Source organism: Chiloscyllium punctatum, chromosome 16, assembly GCF_047496795.1.
Source record: "Chiloscyllium punctatum isolate Juve2018m chromosome 16, sChiPun1.3, whole genome shotgun sequence".
NCBI lineage: Eukaryota > Metazoa > Chordata > Chondrichthyes > Orectolobiformes > Hemiscylliidae > Chiloscyllium > Chiloscyllium punctatum.
Window position 1 is genome coordinate 49,457,852 of NC_092754.1, and position 22,679 is coordinate 49,480,530.

A 22,679-nucleotide genomic window follows, 5' to 3' on the forward strand; every position below is an offset into this window, starting at 1 on the left:
TACAGAAGCACAGACTCTGTACTATCAGAAATACAGAACGGTCTAAAGTAGCTCCATTTTCCAACACAAAACCCATCGCTGTGAATCTTATGGCATTTCAAATGCATAACCATGTATTTTCTAATGTTTTTAAGGTTACCATGACAATTCCCCTTTCACGAAGTGCTTCCCAGACCCCAGCACACTTTGGGTGAAAAACAGTCCTCAAGTCCACATAAGCCTCAAACCCTTCACTTGAAAAGTGTGTCCCTATGAATAAAAGGACCATCTGTTATCTATCCACCCCGTCCATGTCCCTCGTATTCTTATCCTCCTGATTCACATCCCCCTTAGCCTTCTCTGCTCCAAACTAAACAACCCAAGATTATCCTGCCTCTCTCCATAGCTGATATGCTCCATCACAGGGAAAATCCTGGTGAATCTCCTCTGCACCCCCTCCAGTGCAATCACATCCTTCCTGGAATGTAGCTCCCAGAACGACACACAGTATTCCATCTTGGCTAACGAAAGTTCCGCATAGCTCTTATAATCTATGCTTCGATATGTGAAGGCTGTGTTTATGCTCCCGAACGCTTTATCAAATTGCGTGTTACCCTGTCCAGCCACATTCAGGGATGTGTGGAGAAGCACCCTCTGAGGTTCCTAGTGTGCTGCCATTCATTGAGTCCTCCCCTGCCTGTTCATTCTTTCAAAATGCATGACCTCATATTTATCAGGGTTACATTCCATCTGCCATTGATCTGACCATCTGACCATTCTATCTGTATCTTCCTGTAACATAAGACCTTTCTCCTCACTGCCAACTACCCGGCCAATCTTTGTATCAAACTCTAACTTACTTATGACACCCCCAAACCCTCGTCCATATTCACAGCTGCATCCTTTATGGTAATATTTAAAATCACAAAACATCAGCTTATTTATTTAGAGACTCGTGTCCAATGGTGTACCATGGGGATCAGTGCTGTGTCTCTTAATATTTGTGATTCGGAGGTGTTGGTGTTGGACTGGGGTGGACAAAGTTAAAAATTGCATCACACCAGGTTATACTCCAAAAGGTTTATTCAGTGGGACTAGCTTTTGAAGTGCTTCACCAAAGCGCACAACCACCTGATGAAGAAGCAGCGCTTCGAAAGCTCGTGCCTCCAAATAAACCATTTGGAGAATAACCTGGTGTTATGCAATTTTAAACTTTGTCCACGCCAGTCCAACAACAACACCTCCGAATCACAAATATTAAGAGACACAGCACTGATCCTTGTGGTACACCACTGGGCACTAGCCTCCAAACACAAACAGCCTTCTACCACCACCTTCTGTCTCCTACCACTAAAGTTGATTTGGTTGCAACTTTGCAAATCACTAATGAGTCCTATCTGTTCCCTGGTTATTCTGTTCCGCTGGACACTTATAAAATATCTGGAGATTCTCACTAATCTTGCCTGCCAGTAGGCTTCCGTGCCCCTGTGTTAATTAGTCCCCTCTAGGTGATGAATTTCCTCCTTATTGCAGATTTAACTGGTCTGTCCCAGATCCTGCCATTATTTGCCTTTAATGTGGATTAGAAAGCGAGGGAAGAGTTCTGTTCATTTCCAACTTGTCATATGTTTTGTGAAGGTTCAAAATTTCACTGCGACCCAACTCTCATTGTTTGAAACTCTAGAGAACACAGGCCAAGTTTCCTCATCAGGTAATCTCACCGTTTGAGGGATTAATCTGGAGAATGTCTACTGAACTTCCTCTGTGGTCAGTATGTTCTTTCTGAGATTCGGTCACCAAAACTGTGCACAATACTCCAGCTACAGTCCCATCAACACGCTGTGAAACTGCTTCAGCATGTCTTTACATCAATGGTCTGACTCTCTTAAATGAAGGCAAACCAAACTTTAACTTTCCACTTACATATCTTACTCCAAATACCCTTCACATTCATTGCATTTACGGACTCACTGAGATCTTATAGAAACCCTTGCGAAAATCCAATATCTGCAACTTCTACTGGTTCCCCATTATCTATGTTGTAAGAAACAACTTCAAACAATTCCGAAGTTTATCAAGTATGATTTCTCTGTCAGAAACGCATGCTGATTCTCTCCATTGTTGCTGTTAATTTCTAAATAGCAAAAATGTCACCCTGTGTAATAGATTTCAACAGTTTCCCTACAAATGTCTATTAATTGGTCTGCAGTTCTCCACACAATGTCTTCTTCCTTTTGTAGCTGTTTGGATCCCTTACATTCATCTATAGTGATTGGTTCACGTTTATCCACAATAGATCCTGGCCTCTGCAGAATGTACAGGAAAACAAAACACAGTCATCGACAGTGCAATTAATACTACTGTTGGTGATTTATTTCTGACGTTTTGATGAGAAGCGCATCTGTTTCGTTAGACATAGCAATGTTCAATCCAGCTAGATGTTCAAGTACTACCTTGTTACTGATATGAATTGACTTTATGTCTTTAGCTTCAGAAGGCCGATATGGTCACTTGGAATTACTGGGTGATTTCCTGGATATTACTCCATGGAGACAGATGCAAAGTAACTGATTATTTTCTTGGGCATTTCTCTGTTCTCCACAATAACCTCTCCTCTCCCAATTACAAATTTCCGCACTTGACCTTGCTTTTATTTTGTTTCCTTTGAAATATAGATCGTTGATTGATGCAGTCTTTGTGTTCCTGTTTGTTAGCAGGTATGCTCGCTTTTTGGTTTCCTTATCAGTTTCATGGCCTTCCTTTTCTGGATCGTAAACTTCTGAGGTATCCACAATATCTGGAATTCTTCTGAAGTCACTTCCTATGATTAATACATTTTCTAATTTGTGATGTTAACCATCATTGAGTCTTTCTCTCAATTTTTGGTGTTTGTACCTGAAATAAATAGATGTATTTTTCAGACTTTGCAGTATTTCTAAAGCCTCCTGCTCCTGAGCAGATATATTCAGGAATACTGCAGGAAGATAGATAAGAAATTGGGGAGCCCTGGTTAGTTATTTTCCATCATCGCTGGTCAGGTTCCAGACGACTGGAGGGTAGCGACTGCTGTGCCCTTATTCAAGGAAGGCTACAAAGGTAAACCTGGGAACTAAAGACCAGTAAACCTAAAATCTAGTGGGTAAGTTACTTGAGAAGATTCAGAGAGATTGGATATACATGCATTTGGAAAGACAGGATGTGATTCGTAATATGATTAGAATGGTGCTGGAAAAGCAGAGAAGGTCAGGCAGCATCCGAGGAGCAAGAAAATCGATGTTTCGGGCAAATGCCCTTCATGAAATTCAGCACGTTTTGTGCATGGGAGATCATGACTCGTAAATTGATTGGAGTTCTTTGATGAAGTGACCAGCAACGTTGAGGTGGACAGGGTGGTATACATAGTCTATATGGATTCCAGTAAGGCCTCAATAAGGTTCCACATGTTCTGCTGCTCTGGAAGGTTAGATCACATGGAATTGAGGGGGAGCTGGTAAATTAGGTGCAAAATTGGCTTGGTGGTAGGAAGCAGAGTATGATACTGGAAGAGTGTTGGTCAGAATGGAGGGCTGTGACTAGTGGAATGCCTCAGGGGTTGGTGCTGGGACCACTGCATATTACAAATGTCTATGATTTAGATGAGAATGTACAGGCATGATTTGTAAGTTTGAAGATGACATTATAATAGGCAGCATCATGGCGAGTGAGGAAGGTTATCATAAATTTCAGTAATTGCAGCAGTACTTTGATCAGCTGGGGAAGTGGTCTGAGAAATGCCAAATGGATTTTAATAAAGTGTAAATTCTTGCATTTTAGAAATTCAAATCAAGGTTGGAGTTTCATAGTGAATGGTTGGGTCCTTAGGAGTGTAGTGGAACAGAGGTACCTCGGAATTCAGGTGCATGGTTCTCTGGAAGTTGATTTAGAGGTAGACAGTGCAGTGAAGAAAGCTTTTGGTACATTGGCCTTAATCAGTGTATTTCACCGAGTATCAAAATTAGGGAGGTATGTTGCAGTTATACAGGACGCTGCTGAGGCTATATTGGTAGCGTTATGTTCAGTTTTGTTCACTTTGCTATAGGACGGATGTTATTAAACTGGAAAGAATGCAGAAAAAATGATAAGGATGTTGCCAAGGACTCAATGGACGGAGTTATCGGGAGAGGTTGGACAATTTTGTGTGTTTGTGAAACTGAGCGAGGATCATATTGAAGTCTGTAAGATCATGACAGGCATGGATAGAGTGAATGTACCCTGTCTTTTTCTTCCCCCAGGGTTGGGCAATCACAGATCAGTTTAAAGTCAAAGGAGAAAGAATAAAAGGGAATCTGAGGAACAATCTTTTTACACACAGGAGCTGGGACGCATATGGGATGAGCTGTCAGGGGAAGTGATTGATTAACAACATTTAAAATGCATTTGGACAAATACACGGATAGGAAAGGATTAGAAGGATACGAGGCAATGGCAGGGAAATGGGGTTAGCGTGGATGGACATTTTGTTCAGACAGTTTGGGCTGAAGGGCCTGTCTCCGTGCTTTCAGACTCTATGACTCTAACAACCATTGCTTGTCACCCACTGAATGTTATATTGTATTTTCCAAATTCACTGGAGCTATCTTGACCCTCTAGCCTCCAGTCTTCCATGTTGTTTAACTAGTAAGTTCAGGCATTCTCTATTGTGCGTAGACGCCGTGTAAAATGTACTTTATTAATTGAATTATTCCTTAAAAGTTGCTTCATTACAAGGTTATTAATTCGTCATTTGGACCAGACAATACCAAATCCAAAGTAACCTGCTCTCTAGTTTTCTTCACAACATACTCTTGAACTTACGGAATTTATTTTTCAAACATGAGCAGTCACTTAGTTAACACAGTCCAGATGCAATTTGAGACCATCCAATAAGATTGTAGTATCCACAATACTTGCATATCTAATTTCCAGACCATATGATGCTCAGATTTTCTGCTTCCGTTTTGGTTTGGTATATAACACACCAATATTTGCTTCTCCTTGCTATCTGTAAGCTCTACCTAAACTGATTCTGTGGAAGCTGAGGGACAGGTCTGTGTTGTTTATAGTGACGCACTTGGACAAGACATTAGGGAGGCTCACCTCGACGCTGAGATGATCTGAAGAAATGTCCTGCAATACAGGATAAGTATTGATATCCTCCCCGCTCTGTCAGGATAAGAGTTACCGTATACTCACTGGTATATTGGCACCAATGACATAGGTAGGAGGAGTGCTGAGGATGTTAGACAGGCTTTTAGGGAGCTAGGTTGGAAGCTCAGAGTTAGAACGAACAGAGTTGTTGTCTCTGGTTTGTTACCCGTGCCACGTGATAGAGAGTCGAGGAATAGGGAGAGAGAAGAGTTAAATACGTGGCTACAGGGATGGTGCAGGAGGGAGGGATTTCGGTACTTGGATACCTGGGGTTCTTTCTGGGGAAGGTGGGACCTCTATAAACAGGATGGTCTGCACCTGAACCTGAGGGGCACCAGTATCCTTGGGGGGAGGTTTGCTAGTGCTCTTGGGGGGGGTTTAAACTAACTCTGCAGGGGCATGGGAACCCAGACTGTAGCTTTAGGGTGCAGGACCTGGAGTGTAGGGAGGTTAGGAATATGGCATCAATCTTAAAGGAGGGTGCCTGTAAACAGAAGAGTGGCTTGAAGTGTGTATACTTTAATGCCAGAAGTATACGAAATAAGGTATGTGAACTTGCAGCGTGGGTTGGTACCTGGGACTTCGATGTTGTGGCTATTACGGAGACATGGCTAGATCAGGGACAGGATTGGCTGTTGCAGGTTCCAGGGTTTAAATGTTTTAGTAGGGTCAGAGGTGGGGGTAAAAGAGGGGGGGGGGTGTAGCTTTGCTTGTCAAAGATAGTATTACAGCGGTGGAAAGGAAGATGGACGAAGATTTGCCATCTGAGGTAGTTTGGGTTGAGGTTAGGAATAGGAGAGGTGAGGTCACCCTGTTAGGAGTCTTTTACAGGCCTCCTAATAGTCCTAGAATCGTTGAAGAAAGGATTGTGAAGATGATTCAGGAGAAGAGTGACAGTAATAGGGTGATTGTTATGGGAGACTTTAACTTTCCTGATATTGATTGGGAAAGCTATAGCTCTAGTTCGTTAGATGGGTCAGTGTTTGTGCAATGTGTGCAGGAGAGTTTCCTGACACAATATGTAGATAAGCCAAAAAAAGGTGAGGCCTACTGGATTTGGTTCTGGGTAACGAACCAGGCCAGGTATTAGAACTAGAGGTAGGTGAGCACTTTGGGGACAGTGACCACAATTCGGTGATTTTTACACTCGTGATGGAGAGGGATAAGTGTGTACTACAGGGCAAGAGTTATAGCTGGGGGCAGGGAAAGTATGATGTGTTGAGGCATGACTTAGGATGTGTGGATTGGAAAAGTAGATTCCAAGGCAAGAGCGTAATTGATATGTGGAACTTGTTAAAGGAGCAACTATTGAGTGTCCTTGATAAGTACGTACCTATCAGGCAGGGAGGAAAGGGTCGTGTGAGGGAGCCGTGGTTTAATAGGGAATTGGAATTCCTTGTTAAATGGAAGAGGGCGGCCTTTGTAAAGATGAGGCGATTGAGAGTTATAAGGTAGCCCGGAAGGACCTGAAGAGAGAGCTAAGAGCAGCAAGGAGGGGACATGAAAGGTCCTTAGTTGGTAGGATTAGGGAAAACCCTAAGGCTTTCTATAGGCATGTTAGGAATAAAAGAATGACTAGGGTAGGAATAGGTCCAATCAAGGATAGTAATGGGAAGCTGCGTGTGGAGGCTGAAGAGATTGGGGAGGCACTGAATGAATACTTTTCGTCAGTATTCACTCAGGAACAGGACATTGTTGTCGATATGAATACTGAGGCACGAATAAGTAGAATGGATGGCTTTGAGATATGTAGAGAAGAGGTGTTGGAAATTCTGGCAAGGGTGAAAATAGATAAGTCCCCTGGGCCTGATGGCATTTATCCTAGGATTCTCTGGGAAGCAAGGGAGGAGATTGCAGAGCCATTGGCCTTGATTTTTGTGTCCTCTTTGTCTACAGGAGTAGTTCCAGAGGACTGGAGGCTAGCAAACGTGGTTCCCTTGTTCAAGAAGGGGAGTAGGGATAATCCTAGTAACTATAGGCCAGTGAGTCTCACTTCTGTTGTGGGCAAAGTCTTAGAGAGAATTGTAAGGGATAGGATTTATGCACATCTGGATAAGAATGATGTGATCAAGGATAGTCAGCATGGTTTTGTGAAGGGCAGGTCGTGCCTCACAAACCTTATTGAATTCTTTGAGAAGGTGACGAAGGAGGTAGATGAGGGGAAAGCAGTAGATGTGGTATATATGGATTTTAGTAAGGCGTTTGATAAGGTCCCCCATGGTAGGCTACTGCAGAAAATACAGAGATATGGCATTGAGGGTGAGTTGGAGGTTTGGATTAGGAATTGGCTGGCTGGAAGAAGACAGAGGGTAGTAGTTGATGGCAAAGGTTCATCTTGGAGTGCCGTCACTAGCGGTGTTCCGCAAGGATCTGTTTTGGGACCATTGCTGTTTGTCATTTTTATAAACGACCTGGAGGAAGGGTTAGAAGGTTGGGTGAGCAAGTTTGCAGATGATACGAAAGTCGGAGGAATTGTAGACAGTGAGGAAGGATGTGGCAGGTTACAGCGGGATATAGAGAAGCTGCAGAGCTGGGCAGAAAGGTGGCAAATGGAGTTCAATGTAGCTAAGTGTGAGGTGATTCACTTTGGTAAGAGTAATAAAAAGATGGGGTACTGGGCTAATGGTCGGATACTTGGTAGTGTGGAAGAGCGGAGGGATCTTGGTGTCCATGTACACAGATCTCTGAAAGTTGCCACCCAGGTAAATAGTGCAGTGAAGAAGGCATATGGCGTACTGGCTTTTATTGGTAGAGGAATTGAGTTCCGGAGTCCTGAGGTCATGCTGCAGTTGTATAAGACTCTGGTGCGGCCGCATCTGGAATATTGTGTGCAGTTTTGGTCGCCATACTATAGGAAGGATGTGGAGGCACTGGAACGGGTGCAGAGGAAGTTTACCAGGATGTTGCCTGGTATGGTAGGAAGATCCTATGAGGAAAGGCTGAGGCACTTGGGGTTGTTTTCATTGGAGAAAAGAAGGTTTAGGGGTGACTTGATAGAGGTGTACAAGATGATTAGGGGGTTAGATAGGGTTGACAGTGAGAACCTTTTTCCACGTATGGAGTCAGCTATTACAAGGGGGCATAGCTTTAAATTAAGGGGGGATAGATATAGGACTGATGTTAGGGGTAGGTTCTTCACTCAGCGAGTCGTAAGTTCATGGAATGCCCTGCCAGTAGCAGTAGTGGACTCGCCCTGTTTATGGGTATTTAAGCGGGCATTGGATAGGTATATGGAGGATAGTGGCTTAGTGTAGGTTAGGTGTGCTTTGATCGGCGCAACATCGAGGGCCGAAGGGCCTGTACTGCGCTGTAATGTTCTATGTTCTATGTTCTAACTTCATTGTGCTTATTGCCCACAGGCTGCAGGGTTCGTGGAGCATGGTGACCAGAGTCTGAAAACTAAACTTACCAAATGGACTTCCAATACAGGTCTTTCCTGGGTTAGGTTGGTGCCTCTGGTATTATTCCACCTAAAAGAAACTCCTGTGGGGAAACCTCGCTTGTTCCCAGCCGAAATCATCCGAAGTCGTGCTGTCCTCTCACATTGGAATGATGCCTCCTCCTGTATTCATTTCAAACACATGACTGAGGATATGTCCTCCTGTGTTCTTTCTTTGACCAAAGTTTTGGGAGATCTTCACTCTAAGGTCGGTGCTGCTCCCCTCCCTCAACAATATCCCAATTGTTGAATTTCACAACTCTTTTATTCTCATCATGATTTGGACAAGCTGCAGCCACCAACCTCAATGGCAAGAGCCCTTCCAGGGTCTCCACACCAGCCTGACTGCTGTAAAGGTCGCTGGGCATTCCGCCTGGGTTCACCTTCATCACCCCAAGGTCATTAGATGAGCCCCTTCCGGGGTCGGGGTGGGGGTTGAATTGTGGTGGTGGTTATGATGGAGATAGAGACGATGGGAAACTGGAAAACGAACGGGAATCAGTTGATAACAAACCAGACTACTATGATATAGCTGCAGGTTTTGAATCATAATTCTTCTAATGTTTTATATACATTAATCCTTAATGCAGAACGACCATTAAGATGAAGATCAAACTTACCCTGTTATGTCGACTCGTTGTGGCATTAGTGCTGAAGAGGGGGCTGTTTACCTGTGTGATCCTGAGCAACCAGAAACGGTGTACTGTTTAAGCTGAAAATATGTCCTTACGTGCCCGAGAAACTGATTCCTTTGATGCATGGAATGTTACCAAGAATGACTGCCGCAATGGTCAACTGCACCAAGAAGTTCGAAAAGTTCATTTACAGAACAAGTCTCAATGGTCTTTACCCTGTCAAGGTGTTTTGTGCCAGTTTGATTTCAGTTGTGCTTTCGGTGTTTCTGGTAATCGTTGCCTCTACTCAAAGGGGCTTAAATCGGCACGTCACAAAAGCGAAAGGGGGAGATGTCGTCCTTCACTAACAACTTGCTTTTGCAAAGTCATCATCAAATGTTCAGCCAGCATGAAGTGGTGCGTTACGTCCTCACATCAGCAAAGGACTCTTTGACCCCTTTCCCCCTGTTGAATCCCAACTACACAGTATGGAATACCTGTTAGGCATTTATTGGATATAATCTTTCCTTTGATTATTACTTATCCCCACCTGCTAGCCTGTGGAATTCCTACAATAAGTCCGGGGAAGCCTATCCAATTTGTAACAACTGTACAGGATGGGGAAGCACTTGAGTGAATGTGACTGTTTATTCCATGTGCCTTTGTCCAATGAACCAACTGCTACTGCTTCCCTGTGGTGCCTCGCATCTCATGCAAATGCCTACTGGAGGAGTGTGTCTCTGTTATTGTGGATATTCAGGATCTTTGTGGTATTTAATGGCACACACTTTACTATGAGACCCCTAACAGCACCTCCATCTTCTCAATTGTAGGGTGGAATGAACCAATCTGGGACAATAATCACATCCCTTACTGAAAGACCCACCACTTTTTATTGAATAGCTTTCACTCTAAGAGCCCAGTGCGACCATATTTTGCATCTATGGACTAACTGTACTTTCAGGGTTGTCACAAAGACAGGCCTGCTTCATATTGGGATCCCCTTCGTTATCTAAACTAAACCTGGATATTATTTTTGTTAGCCAAGTCAAAGTGACTAACTTCATTGTTCTGAATGAAATAGGTAATCCCTGTGCTGTAGCTGTAGGGGCAGTTTTCATGACTACTGTTCCCTGCCCAACTACTTGGGAATGGGGCTGGGGTTTCCCTACTAAACGTTCAGTTTGACCTGTATTCTGCACGCATTGGAGTGGTGGTAAGGCTTTGGGTAACAGTAAAGTCCCGCTTCTGGCTTGCACATTTCTAAGTACCTTTTCCTGCGGAGGTTCTGCAGGAATTATTAGCCATCCAGATTGAAACTATCTTATTTATGGTCTAACCCGCTTGGGCAAGGAGACCGTTTGGACTTAGCAAGAGGTAAGGATATGCTCTTAGAATTACGTCTATCTCCTCAGCAAAACCGGTGTTCCCCGGATTACCTAAACGGCAAAGAGGATCGGGCTTGTTACATAGTAAAGGGCAAGTGTATGATGAGGATTACTGACCTCTTTGAGAACATTACCAAGCAGGTAGATAACATCTGCAACTTTGACAATCAAATGATAGAAGCCACTGCATGGCGAGATGATGTGGGCTGCTCTATCCACGAGTGTCACCCGAGAGTAATATGGTGTGGGATGGTATAGCCCAGAGTGTCCCCCTGACAGTGACGTGGTGTGAGTTGATGTAGCCCAGAGTGTCCCCCTGATAGTGACATGGTGTGGGCTGGTATAAGCCGGAGTGTCACTGGGTCACTGACTTGAATGGAGTGTCATTGAATCATAGAGTGATCGAGCATGGGAACTGGCCCTTCGGCCCAAACTGGTCCGTGCTGACCATGCTGCCCACTCAACTAATTCCAATTGCCCACATTTGAACCATATCACTCTCAACCCTTCCCATCTATGTATCAATTGATTTGTTTTACATGTTGCTATTGTACCTACCTCAACTACCTTTTCTGACAGCCCATTCCATTTCAAGAACATTCTCTGCACAATGAAGCTGGCCCTCTGGTCCTTCTTAAATCTTTCCCCCTCACCTAAAAAAATGCCCTGTAGTTTTCAGTCCGTAATCTCTGGGAAAATGACTCTATGCATTCATCCTATCCATGACGCGCGTAATATTATGCATCTCCATAAAAACACCCCCTCATTCTCCTACATTCCAAGGTATGATATCCGAACCTGGCCCACCCCTCCTTATAATGCTGGCCTATTAGTCCTGACAACATTCTTGTCAAACTTCTTTGCACTTGTTTCAGGTTTACGGGATGACGAAAACTGTACACAATGCTCCAAGTGTGGCCTCACCAACGACTTACAGAATGGTAGCATAATGTCCCAACTCCTATATTCAATGCTTTGAACGTTGAAGGCCGGCATGCTAAATGCCTTCTTTACCACCCTTTCGACCCGTGACGCCTCTTCCCGTGAAATATGGACTTGTAATCCGAGGTTCCTCTGTTCCACAAAACTCCTCAGAACCTAACCATTTACTGTATAAGTCCTATCTTTGTTTTACCTTCCAAAGTGTAATACCTCCGACTTATCTGTATTTAATTGCAGTTGCCAATCCTCAGCTCACTTCCCCATCAGATTAAAATCCCTCTATTATTTCTGATAATGTTCACCGCTAGCAATGATACCTCCTAATTGTATCATCCATAAATGTAGTAACCTTCTTGGGGGTACTTGGAGTATGTTGTGCAGTTTTGGGCCCCTTATCACAAAAGATATGTACTGGGCTTGGAATGTGCTCAGAGGAGTTTCACGAGAATGGTCCCAGGAATGAAAAGCTTGACATATGAGGAAACTTTCAGGACTCTGAATCTTTACTCAATGGATTTTAGAAGGATGAGAGGAGATCTAATTGAAATATACTGAATAGTCTGCACAGAATAGATGTCGTGAAGATGTTTCGATTGGTAAAATAGACTAGTAGCCGAGGGCACAGCCTTAGAGTAAATGGAACAGCTTTTAGAACGGAGATAAAGAGAAACTTCTTCAGCCAGAGAGTGGGGAATCCATGGAATTCAATGCCACAGAAGGCTGTGGAGGCCAGCTTACTGAGTATATATAAGACTGAGATGGACAGGTTCTTGATTGTCAAAGGGACCAAGGATTATGGCGAGAAAGCAGAAGAATGGTGTTAAGAAACTTATGAACCATGACTGAAGAGTGGAGCAGACTCGATGGGCTGAATATTTCAATTTCTGTTCCTTTGTCTTATGGCCCTCATCATGCCTTGTATATTCACATTCAGAACATTTATGTTAATAACAAATAGCAAAGGTCTCAGCACTGACACCTGTGGCACTAGTTATAGACCTCCAGTCTGAGAAACAATCTTCAACCATCACCCTCTGCTTCTTACCATCGAACCAATTTTGAATCCAATTAGCTAGCTCTCTCTGGATTGCACGTCACCTAAACTCACTGACTAACCTGCCGTATGGGACCTTGTCAAACATCTTACTAAAGTCCATATACATATAATCCATTGTCCTTCCCATATGTATTCTCGAGGTTATCTCTTTGAAACAATTTAAAAGATTTGTCAGACATGATTTCCCGCACACTAATCCATGCTGACTATTTCTAATCAGACCTTGAATTTCCAAATGTTGGTTCATCCTGCCTCTCATTATCGTCTCCAACAACTTGCCTAACACTGATGTTCCACTCACTGACTAAGAGCTCCCTGGTTTGTCTTTGCTACCTTTCTTAAACAATGGAACCACTCCAGTGGCAAACGATGAAGCAACAATCTGTGCAAGGGCCTGTGCAATTTCTTCCCTTGCCTCCCATAACATCCGACGATGGACATGTTCTTGCCCAGGGGATTTATTCACCTTATTGTGCTTTAAGGTAGCAAATGCCTCCACTCTGGTAATATGCATGCAGATCAAAACATTCCCACTTGTTTTCCTTATTTCCTTAGCATGCATCATTTGCTCCTGATTAAACATGGAGGAGAAATATTCATTAAATAATTCCCCCCCCCCCCCCCCCCACATCTTGGTGATTCCACACAAGGACAGCCATGCTCATCAGTAAGGGGACCTATTCGATCCTGAGTCACGCTTCTACTCTTAATATGGCTAGAGAACTTCTTGGGATTATCTTTCACCTTTTCTGAGCGATCCATGTCATGTCCTTTTTTTAGGCTTCAGATTCCCCTCTTCAGGGTGCTTCTACACTTTGTGTAGTCATCTAAGTATTGACTTAAGCCCGATATCTTAAACCCAATGTATGCCTTCTTTGATGTCCTTACCAGATCCTCAATATCCCTCGCCATTCAAGGATCAGGTTCCCCCTCAACCACCGTCTATCTAATGAAAATAATCCTTGTTTGTTCAATTTCTCTTCATGGCTGGCACCCTTCATACCAGGCAACATCCTGGTGAACCTCCTCTGGACCCCCTCCGAAGTATCCACATCGTTTTGCTATTGTGGCGACCAGACTGTATGCAGTATTCAAAATGTGGCTGAACTAAAGTCTTATACAACTGTAACACGACCTGCAAACTCTTATATTCAATACCCGGACAAATGAAGGAAACCATGCCGTACACCTTCTTCACCCCTCTACTGATCTGCCTTGCCTCCTTCAGGGAACAATGGACCTGAACACTTAGATGTCTCTGTACATAAATTTTCCCCAATACTTTTCTATTTACTGTATATTTCACTCTTGGATTGGATGGTACAAAATGCATCGCCTCACATTTGTCCAAATTGAACTCCATCTGTCATTTCTCTGCCCATCTCCCCAATCTATCTATATTCTGCTGTATTCTCGGACAGTCCCCTTCCCTGTCTGCTACTCCACCAATCTTAGTGTCATCTGCAAACCTGCTAATGAAACAAGCTATACCTTCCTCCAAATCATTTATGTATACAACAAAAACCAATGTCGCAGCAAGGGCCCCTGTGGGACACTACTGGTCTCAGATCTCAATTTTGAGAACCTCCCTTCCATTATTACTCTCTGTCTCCTGTTGCCGAACCAGTTTTCTATCCATCTAGCTAGAACACCCATGCAACTTCACCTTCTTCATCAACTTACCATGGGGATATTTATCGAACGCCTTACTAAAGTCCATCCGTATGACATCTATATCCCTTCCCTCATCAATCAACACTGTCACCTCTTCAAACAATTCTATTAAGTGTGTAAGCCATTACCGTACCTGCAGAAAACCATGCTACCTCGCATGGAGAAGTCATTGCATTCTAAATGGGTATATATCCTATCCCTCAGTATCTTCTCCAGTAGCTTCCGTACCACTGACGTCAGGATCACAGGTCTGTAATTTCCTGGATTATTCCTTAAACAAGGAGACACCATTAGCAATTGTCCATTCCCCAGGGACCTCCCCCGTGTTCAAGGACGCTGCAACAATATCTGTTAAAGCCTCAGCTATTTCCTCTCTCGCTTCCCTCAGTAACCTTGGAAAGATTCCATCCAGACCTCGGGACTTGTGCTTCTTAATGTCTTTTGGAAATCACACCACTTCCTCCCTCCTTCTGCAGACTTGACAAAGAATAATCAAAGATCTATCCCTAACCTCAACATCCACCCAGCCCCTCTCCTTGGTGAATATCGATGCAATGTACTCATTAAGAATCTTTCCCGATTTCTCTGCCTCCAAGCATATCTTTCCTGCTTTGTCCTTGAGTGGGCCCTTTCTCTAGCTACCCTCTTTCGCGTTATATGTGACCAAAAAGCTTTAAGGTTTTCCTTAATCCTGCTGGCTAAGGATATCTCATGACCCCTTTTCACCCTCTTAATTCCTCCCTTCAGATTGGTCTTACATTCACAATATTCTTCCAAGGCCTCCTATATCTTCATTCACCTAGATATTATGTGCATATTCTTTTTCCTTTTAGCTAGTGTCACAAAATCACTTGTCATCCATGATTTCCTAACTTAGCCATTTCTATCCATAATCTTCACAGGAACATATCTCTCCTGAACACTAATTAACCTCTCCTCAAAAGCCTTCCACATAACATTTGCGGATTTCCCTTCAAACAGCTGGTCCCAATCCTCGTTCCCCAGCTCTTGCCGAATTTTGCTATAGTTGGCTTTCCACCAGTTTAGCACTCTTCCTTTAGGACCACTCTCATCTTTCTCCATGACTATTGTAAAACTAAAGGAATTGTGATCATTATTCCCAAGGTAATCGCCCACTGTAACTTCCACCGCCTGGGCGGGCTCAGTTCCCAACACCAGGTCTGGCATGGCTGCTTCCCGAGTTTAACTATTTCTATACTGCTCTAGAAAATGCTCCTGGATGGTCCTACAAATTCTGCTCCATCTAGACCCCCAACACTAAGTGAATCCCAGTCAATGTTGGGAAAATTAAAATCTCCTATCACCTCCATCCTGTTGCTCCCACATCTTTCTCTGATCTATCTGCACATTTGTACCTTGATCGGTGTCGGGAGGCCTGTAGTACAATCCCAGCATTGTTACTGCACCCTTTCTCTTTCTGAGCTCTGCCCATATTGCCTCACTGCTCGAATCTTCCATGGTGCACTCCGTCAGCACTGCCGTGATATCTTCTTTGACCAGTGACGTTTGTCATCCACCCCTTTTACCTTCTTCTCTACCCCGCCTGAAGCATTAATGTCCTGGGATACTTAGTTGTCAATCACGCCATTCCCTCAACCAAGTTCAGTAACAACAATAACATTATATTACCAGGTACTATTCCAAGCCCTACGTTCACCTGCCTTACCTTCTATACTTCTTGCATTAAAACGACAAGTCCCTCTGTGTTCATCCTCCGCTTCCTTCCTCCTCTTCTCCTCAGTCATGCTGATTTCATTATCGACTTACTTAGGCTTTAGTTACTACCTCCTTTCTTTTCATGAAACAAATTTGTAACCCGATCCCCTGCCACATTAGTTTAAACCCTTCCCAACAGCGTTAACAAATGCACTCCATCGAACATTGGCTCCAGTCCTACCCAGGTGTAGACCTTCCGATATGTAATAGTCTCACATCCCCAGAACTGGTCCCAATATCCCAAAAATGGGAACCCCTCCCTCCTGCATCATCTATCAAGCCACACATTCTTCCTGATTATTCGATCAGTTTAAAGTCAAAGGAGAAAGAATAAAAGGGAATCTGAGGAACAATCTTTTTACACACAGGAGCTGGGACGCATATGGGATGAGCTGTCAGGGGAAGTGATTGATTAACAACATTTAAAATGCATTTGGACAAATACACGGATAGGAAAGGATTAGAAGGATACGAGGCAATGGCAGGGAAATGGGGTTAGCGTGGATGGACATTTTGTTCAGACAGTTTGGGCTGAAGGGCCTGTCTCCGTGCTTTCAGACTCTATGACTCTAACAACCATTGCTTGTCACCCACTGAATGTTATATTGTATTTTCCAAATTCACTGGAGCTATCTTGACCCTCTAGCCTCCAGTCTTCCATGTTGTTTAACTAGTAAGTTCAGGCATTCTCTATTGTGCGTAGACGCCGTGTAAAATGTACTTTATTAATTGAATTATTCCTTAAAAGTTGCTTCATTACAAGGTTATTAATTCGTCATTTGGACCAGACAATACCAAATCCAAAGTAACCTGCTCTCTAGTTTTCTTCACAACATACTCTTGAACTTACGGAATTTATTTTTCAAACATGAGCAGTCACTTAGTTAACACAGTCCAGATGCAATTTGAGACCATCCAATAAGATTGTAGTATCCACAATACTTGCATATCTAATTTCCAGACCATATGATGCTCAGATTTTCTGCTTCCGTTTTGGTTTGGTATATAACACACCAATATTTGCTTCTCCTTGCTATCTGTAAGCTCTACCTAAACTGATTCTGTGGAAGCTGAGGGACAGGTCTGTGTTGTTTATAGTGACGCACTTGGACAAGACATTAGGGAGGCTCACCTCGACGCTGAGATGATCTGAAGAAATGTCCTGCAATACAGGATAAGTATTGATATCCTCCCCGCTCTGTCAGGATAAGAGTTACCGTATACTCACTGGTATATTGGCACCAATGACATAGGTAGGAGGAGTGCTGAGGATGTTAGACAGGCTTTTAGGGAGCTAGGTTGGAAGCTCAGAGTTAGAACGAACAGAGTTGTTGTCTCTGGTTTGTTACCCGTGCCACGTGATAGAGAGTCGAGGAATAGGGAGAGAGAAGAGTTAAATACGTGGCTACAGGGATGGTGCAGGAGGGAGGGATTTCGGTACTTGGATACCTGGGGTTCTTTCTGGGGAAGGTGGGACCTCTATAAACAGGATGGTCTGCACCTGAACCTGAGGGGCACCAGTATCCTTGGGGGGAGGTTTGCTAGTGCTCTTGGGGGGGGTTTAAACTAACTCTGCAGGGGCATGGGAACCCAGACTGTAGCTTTAGGGTGCAGGACCTGGAGTGTAGGGAGGTTAGGAATATGGCATCAATCTTAAAGGAGGGTGCCTGTAAACAGAAGAGTGGCTTGAAGTGTGTATACTTTAATGCCAGAAGTATACGAAATAAGGTATGTGAACTTGCAGCGTGGGTTGGTACCTGGGACTTCGATGTTGTGGCTATTACGGAGACATGGCTAGATCAGGGACAGGATTGGCTGTTGCAGGTTCCAGGGTTTAAATGTTTTAGTAGGGTCAGAGGTGGGGGTAAAAGAGGGGGGGGGGGGTGTAGCTTTGCTTGTCAAAGATAGTATTACAGCGGTGGAAAGGAAGATGGACGAAGATTTGCCATCTGAGGTAGTTTGGGTTGAGGTTAGGAATAGGAGAGGTGAGGTCACCCTGTTAGGAGTCTTTTACAGGCCTCCTAATAGTCCTAGAATCGTTGAAGAAAGGATTGTGAAGATGATTCAGGAGAAGAGTGACAGTAATAGGGTGATTGTTATGGGAGACTTTAACTTTCCTGATATTGATTGGGAAAGCTATAGCTCTAGTTCGTTAGATGGGTCAGTGTTTGTGCAATGTGTGCAGGAGAGTTTCCTGACACAATATGTAGATAAGCCAAAAAAAGGTGAGGCCTACTGGATTTGGTTCTGGGTAACGAACCAGGCCAGGTATTAGAACTAGAGGTAGGTGAGCACTTTGGGGACAGTGACCACAATTCGGTGATTTTTACACTCGTGATGGAGAGGGATAAGTGTGTACTACAGGGCAAGAGTTATAGCTGGGGGCAGGGAAAGTATGATGTGTTGAGGCATGACTTAGGATGTGTGGATTGGAAAAGTAGATTCCAAGGCAAGAGCGTAATTGATATGTGGAACTTGTTAAAGGAGCAACTATTGAGTGTCCTTGATAAGTACGTACCTATCAGGCAGGGAGGAAAGGGTCGTGTGAGGGAGCCGTGGTTTAATAGGGAATTGGAATTCCTTGTTAAATGGAAGAGGGCGGCCTTTGTAAAGATGAGGCGATTGAGAGTTATAAGGTAGCCCGGAAGGACCTGAAGAGAGAGCTAAGAGCAGCAAGGAGGGGACATGAAAGGTCCTTAGTTGGTAGGATTAGGGAAAACCCTAAGGCTTTCTATAGGCATGTTAGGAATAAAAGAATGACTAGGGTAGGAATAGGTCCAATCAAGGATAGTAATGGGAAGCTGCGTGTGGAGGCTGAAGAGATTGGGGAGGCACTGAATGAATACTTTTCGTCAGTATTCACTCAGGAACAGGACATTGTTGTCGATATGAATACTGAGGCACGAATAAGTAGAATGGATGGCTTTGAGATATGTAGAGAAGAGGTGTTGGAAATTCTGGCAAGGGTGAAAATAGATAAGTCCCCTGGGCCTGATGGCATTTATCCTAGGATTCTCTGGGAAGCAAGGGAGGAGATTGCAGAGCCATTGGCCTTGATTTTTGTGTCCTCTTTGTCTACAGGAGTAGTTCCAGAGGACTGGAGGCTAGCAAACGTGGTTCCCTTGTTCAAGAAGGGGAGTAGGGATAATCCTAGTAACTATAGGCCAGTGAGTCTCACTTCTGTTGTGGGCAAAGTCTTAGAGAGAATTGTAAGGGATAGGATTTATGCACATCTGGATAAGAATGATGTGATCAAGGATAGTCAGCATGGTTTTGTGAAGGGCAGGTCGTGCCTCACAAACCTTATTGAATTCTTTGAGAAGGTGACGAAGGAGGTAGATGAGGGGAAAGCAGTAGATGTGGTATATATGGATTTTAGTAAGGCGTTTGATAAGGTCCCCCATGGTAGGCTACTGCAGAAAATACAGAGATATGGCATTGAGGGTGAGTTGGAGGTTTGGATTAGGAATTGGCTGGCTGGAAGAAGACAGAGGGTAGTAGTTGATGGCAAAGGTTCATCTTGGAGTGCCGTCACTAGCGGTGTTCCGCAAGGATCTGTTTTGGGACCATTGCTGTTTGTCATTTTTATAAACGACCTGGAGGAAGGGTTAGAAGGTTGGGTGAGCAAGTTTGCAGATGATACGAAAGTCGGAGGAATTGTAGACAGTGAGGAAGGATGTGGCAGGTTACAGCGGGATATAGAGAAGCTGCAGAGCTGGGCAGAAAGGTGGCAAATGGAGTTCAATGTAGCTAAGTGTGAGGTGATTCACTTTGGTAAGAGTAATAAAAAGATGGGGTACTGGGCTAATGGTCGGATACTTGGTAGTGTGGAAGAGCGGAGGGATCTTGGTGTCCATGTACACAGATCTCTGAAAGTTGCCACCCAGGTAAATAGTGCAGTGAAGAAGGCATATGGCGTACTGGCTTTTATTGGTAGAGGAATTGAGTTCCGGAGTCCTGAGGTCATGCTGCAGTTGTATAAGACTCTGGTGCGGCCGCATCTGGAATATTGTGTGCAGTTTTGGTCGCCATACTATAGGAAGGATGTGGAGGCACTGGAACGGGTGCAGAGGAAGTTTACCAGGATGTTGCCTGGTATGGTAGGAAGATCCTATGAGGAAAGGCTGAGGCACTTGGGGTTGTTTTCATTGGAGAAAAGAAGGTTTAGGGGTGACTTGATAGAGGTGTACAAGATGATTAGGGGGTTAGATAGGGTTGACAGTGAGAACCTTTTTCCACGTATGGAGTCAGCTATTACAAGGGGGCATAGCTTTAAATTAAGGGGGGATAGATATAGGACTGATGTTAGGGGTAGGTTCTTCACTCAGCGAGTCGTAAGTTCATGGAATGCCCTGCCAGTAGCAGTAGTGGACTCGCCCTGTTTATGGGTATTTAAGCGGGCATTGGATAGGTATATGGAGGATAGTGGCTTAGTGTAGGTTAGGTGTGCTTTGATCGGCGCAACATCGAGGGCCGAAGGGCCTGTACTGCGCTGTAATGTTCTATGTTCTATGTTCTAACTTCATTGTGCTTATTGCCCACAGGCTGCAGGGTTCGTGGAGCATGGTGACCAGAGTCTGAAAACTAAACTTACCAAATGGACTTCCAATACAGGTCTTTCCTGGGTTAGGTTGGTGCCTCTGGTATTATTCCACCTAAAAGAAACTCCTGTGGGGAAACCTCGCTTGTTCCCAGCCGAAATCATCCGAAGTCGTGCTGTCCTCTCACATTGGAATGATGCCTCCTCCTGTATTCATTTCAAACACATGACTGAGGATATGTCCTCCTGTGTTCTTTCTTTGACCAAAGTTTTGGGAGATCTTCACTCTAAGGTCGGTGCTGCTCCCCTCCCTCAACAATATCCCAATTGTTGAATTTCACAACTCTTTTATTCTCATCATGATTTGGACAAGCTGCAGCCACCAACCTCAATGGCAAGAGCCCTTCCAGGGTCTCCACACCAGCCTGACTGCTGTAAAGGTCGCTGGGCATTCCGCCTGGGTTCACCTTCATCACCCCAAGGTCATTAGATGAGCCCCTTCCGGGGTCGGGGTGGGGGTTGAATTGTGGTGGTGGTTATGATGGAGATAGAGACGATGGGAAACTGGAAAACGAACGGGAATCAGTTGATAACAAACCAGACTACTATGATATAGCTGCAGGTTTTGAATCATAATTCTTCTAATGTTTTATATACATTAATCCTTAATGCAGAACGACCATTAAGATGAAGATCAAACTTACCCTGTTATGTCGACTCGTTGTGGCATTAGTGCTGAAGAGGGGGCTGTTTACCTGTGTGATCCTGAGCAACCAGAAACGGTGTACTGTTTAAGCTGAAAATATGTCCTTACGTGCCCGAGAAACTGATTCCTTTGATGCATGGAATGTTACCAAGAATGACTGCCGCAATGGTCAACTGCACCAAGAAGTTCGAAAAGTTCATTTACAGAACAAGTCTCAATGGTCTTTACCCTGTCAAGGTGTTTTGTGCCAGTTTGATTTCAGTTGTGCTTTCGGTGTTTCTGGTAATCGTTGCCTCTACTCAAAGGGGCTTAAATCGGCACGTCACAAAAGCGAAAGGGGGAGATGTCGTCCTTCACTAACAACTTGCTTTTGCAAAGTCATCATCAAATGTTCAGCCAGCATGAAGTGGTGCGTTACGTCCTCACATCAGCAAAGGACTCTTTGACCCCTTTCCCCCTGTTGAATCCCAACTACACAGTATGGAATACCTGTTAGGCATTTATTGGATATAATCTTTCCTTTGATTATTACTTATCCCCACCTGCTAGCCTGTGGAATTCCTACAATAAGTCCGGGGAAGCCTATCCAATTTGTAACAACTGTACAGGATGGGGAAGCACTTGAGTGAATGTGACTGTTTATTCCATGTGCCTTTGTCCAATGAACCAACTGCTACTGCTTCCCTGTGGTGCCTCGCATCTCATGCAAATGCCTACTGGAGGAGTGTGTCTCTGTTATTGTGGATATTCAGGATCTTTGTGGTATTTAATGGCACACACTTTACTATGAGACCCCTAACAGCACCTCCATCTTCTCAATTGTAGGGTGGAATGAACCAATCTGGGACAATAATCACATCCCTTACTGAAAGACCCACCACTTTTTATTGAATAGCTTTCACTCTAAGAGCCCAGTGCGACCATATTTTGCATCTATGGACTAACTGTACTTTCAGGGTTGTCACAAAGACAGGCCTGCTTCATATTGGGATCCCCTTCGTTATCTAAACTAAACCTGGATATTATTTTTGTTAGCCAAGTCAAAGTGACTAACTTCATTGTTCTGAATGAAATAGGTAATCCCTGTGCTGTAGCTGTAGGGGCAGTTTTCATGACTACTGTTCCCTGCCCAACTACTTGGGAATGGGGCTGGGGTTTCCCTACTAAACGTTCAGTTTGACCTGTATTCTGCACGCATTGGAGTGGTGGTAAGGCTTTGGGTAACAGTAAAGTCCCGCTTCTGGCTTGCACATTTCTAAGTACCTTTTCCTGCGGAGGTTCTGCAGGAATTATTAGCCATCCAGATTGAAACTATCTTATTTATGGTCTAACCCGCTTGGGCAAGGAGACCGTTTGGACTTAGCAAGAGGTAAGGATATGCTCTTAGAATTACGTCTATCTCCTCAGCAAAACCGGTGTTCCCCGGATTACCTAAAC